Source organism: Helianthus annuus, chromosome 9 (genome assembly GCF_002127325.2).
Source record: "Helianthus annuus cultivar XRQ/B chromosome 9, HanXRQr2.0-SUNRISE, whole genome shotgun sequence".
Lineage (NCBI taxonomy): Eukaryota > Viridiplantae > Streptophyta > Magnoliopsida > Asterales > Asteraceae > Helianthus > Helianthus annuus.
The window spans coordinates 141,703,940-141,707,635 of NC_035441.2; positions in this window are offsets into that span (position 1 = coordinate 141,703,940).

Below are 3,696 nucleotides of genomic sequence, written 5' to 3' on the forward strand. Positions count from 1 at the left end.
TGGGTATTACTGGCCCGGCATGCACCTGGACGCCGTCAAAGAGTTGCGCAAATGTATCAACTGTCAACGACATGCTCCAAAAACTTTGCGCCCCAAGAACAACCTGGTCCCGGTCACCACCGCATGGCCCTTCCAGAAATGGGCAATCGATGTGGTCGGACCCTTCCCAGACGCACCAGGTGCGGTCAAATTTATCATAGTAGCGGTTGATTACTTCACAAAATGGGTAGAGGCAAAACCGCTCGCTTCGACCACTGCTATGATAACAAGAAAATTCATATGGGAACACATCATCTACCGTTTCGGTCTACCAATGTGCATCGTCACCGATAATGGCACCAACTTTGCTGCCGACGAATTCCAAAAATGGCTAGAAGAACTGCATATTGAGCACATATTCTCATCCATGGCACACCCGCAAGGGAATGGCCAAGTTGAGAGTATCAATAAAAGCCTAGTCGAAGGGATCAAAGCACGGTTGGGAACAGCCAGACGTGGTTGGGTTGACGAACTCCCAAACATCTTATGGGCTCACCGCACAAGCCCAAAAACGAGCAACGGGGAGACACCTTTCAGCCTAGTTTATGGCTCAGAAGCGGTGATCCCCGCGGAAGTAGGCCTCCCTTCACCCAGAATGTTGGCTATTGAAAAAATAGACAACAGTACGGAACGCAGGATTGACTTAGACCTCTTGGAAGAGAGGCGTGAAAACGCTGCCATCAACGAGGCTAAGTACAAATCCAAACTGGAAAAGTACTACAACTCGCGTGTCCGCGTTTGTACTTTCAACCCAGGAGACTACGTACTCCGTGACAACGAGGCATCCAATGCTGAACGCCCAGGGAAACTTGCCCCAAAGTGGGAAGGACCCTACCTCATAAATGAGGTCTTGGGCAAAGGGGCGTATAAATTACAAACATTAGAAGGCGACCTTATCGCACGTACATGGAATGTACAACAGCTTAGACGCTGTTACATGTAAGCCATGTTTTTACATTTTCATGTAACCTATCGGGCCGCAGGCCATTTGCAAATAAATAAACGAGCAATTCAATGCAATATTGTTTGTTACTACTATTACAAATGTGTGTTCCACTTTGCGGTATCCGCAAAAACAGATTTGCAAAATCTTCATTCGCGATACCCACGCAAAGTGCTAACCACACACAAATATTGTAATAAGCCTGCAAAAGGCAGAATATTAAGTGTCTATCCAACTGGATAGACTAGTTTTTACAAAACATACACAATTCCTAAACCCAAATAAGGTAAACAATGGAATTGACGCATACTCATACGACAACGGTATGGAGTATACTCAACTCCATTCCCAATGGGTAGAGTTCCGGACAAGTTTTTACTAAACTTACACAATTCCTAAGCCCTAATAAGGTAAACAATGGAATTGACGCATACTCATACGACAACGGTATGGAGTATACTCAACCCCATTCACAATGGGTAGAGTCCCGCATACACACGTTCAATCATGCAAAAAGTAAAAACACTTGTACAAATTGAACAACAAACTTTATATTCAAAAAATTCAGACACCCACGCGGTGCATAATGGATTTACATAAAGTTTCCAACATATACAAGAGGAAAACAAAAAAGGGGCACACAGGCCAGCCTAAACCCTATTTTGAACCACTGGTAACCGCGCCATCGTGGCCGCCACCAGCAGGATTCTCCTCTTCCGCATCGGCATATAGCATCCGCAACCGGTCCACATAATCCGCGGCCTCTAAACATTTGTCCAGTTTCTCCACGCAAGAGAGAGACGTATCATAAAAGGAGGCAACGGCCACATCAAGAAGCGCTTCGGTGTCCACGTCACGGAACCCGGACCGTTGGTCAGTATAGCCGCCTTTGGACATGATGTTTATATGACCGACACAGCGACTATAACCAGCTTTGAAACCAGCGTCACGAGCACGCTGCTTGATCAAATCTATGCCAGTTGCGGTTTCAGGAGCATCCATGATGGCCTGAACAATCTGCAACAAAAGAATAATAAGGTCATCATGTGGTCAACTTTTGATACAAAGTCACGAAATACTTACATGTGCAATGCCATGACTCCGCATCCACTCACGTTCAACCTCCAGTTGGTGGAACGAAGAAGTCAGAGCATCTCTGGCCTCAACGGCCGCATTAGCCCGCTCTTCCGCTACAGTCACGCGGGTTGTAAGGTCTTTAACCGCGACCTCCCGGGTCTGAACCTCAGCCTTTCAAAAGCAAGAAACAGTCTACACGACATCAGTAAACATTCTCAAAAGGCAGAAGGAAAAATAAACACAGAAAAAGCAACTTATACCTGGAGGCTCACAACAGTTTGGTTTAGGCGAGTGCGGTCAGCATTCGCCTCATCAAGGGCATTAGCAACACGAGCCCCCGCTTTCTTGGCCTCTTCAAGAGCCTTCGCGGTCCGGGCCTCATCTTCCTTAGCCCTGCCTGCAACTGCCTCAGCCGCTGCCTTCTCCTTGGCCAAAGCAGCATTTGCGGCCTTCAAATTGGCCAACTCCTGACGAGCACGAAACAGATTTTCATTCTGTTTACCCCAAGATTCTTTCCATGTCTTGCGCTCAGCAGAAAGGGTTTCTTTCCAACTTTTACGCTCCTCAGAAAGTAACTTGGCAAGAGTACGCACCTGTTTAAGCTCGGCAGTCGCAGCCCATTCCTCAGTCTGCTTATGCTTCTCAAAAGCAGCCTTGTCTTTTTCAAGCTGCTCCGCACCTGCGCGAGCAGCCCTAACCAACTTCTCAGCCTCCGCCCGCATCCGCGCAGCTTCTTCCTCCCTCCGGCTCAACAACTTATAGTCTTCCATAATGGCATTTGCCACTATGGAACTCCCCACAAGCATGGTGGAGAGTTGGTTGATGCGAAGTTTAGGGGATGCGGCACGAGCGCGATCAACTTCAAACGGGGTGCCCAGACCACCCAAAATTTCCTTGTATGAAGAAGGATCATTGGAAATATCATCCCCCTGCAAAACAGTCCAGGGGGGTCGATGATAACTCGTACTCCGCTCCGGGGTGTACGTGCGGTAATAGTACTCCAGCTCCGACTCTCCAGGCTGAATTGGAGGTCCTTCATAACCCGCACCCCCGGATGCAGAACCAGAAACCTTCTCCGCAGTTGGAGATTTCTGTGGCTCAGCATCCGACTTCTGCTTCCCAGCATCCGAAAACCTCAAGTCCAACCCATCGCCATCAGTTGGGCTGATCAGGTTGTTGGAGGAATCCACAGTATCAAAAATCTGGGAAGCAGTCTTCTCCACCGTCTTCTCCACCTGCACGGTGGGATCAGGAATCACCTCAACAAAAGGTGCCGCAGGCTCCTTTGGCACCCCCGCATCCACATCTGTGGTATGCGAGGGAGACAAAGGAGCATCAAAGAAAGAAAATCCTGCATCTTGTGGTTCTGCAATGCAAAGAAAGCAATAACTATTAGTCAACAAGTTGTGCATGCAAAACACTAAAAAAAAGTTATACTCACCAGCAGCAACCGCAGGTTTCTTTTGCGCCGGAGCAGCCCTTTTAGACTGCAGCTTCCGACGCTTCAATTCACCACCAACAGCAGCCTTTTGCTCTGGTTCTCTCTTCTTACCAACAACGGGGGGGCCGTAGCGGTTCCACCCGCAGCCGCACCACTACCTAGAACACCCAAACCCTCAAGGGTATCAGATACTACC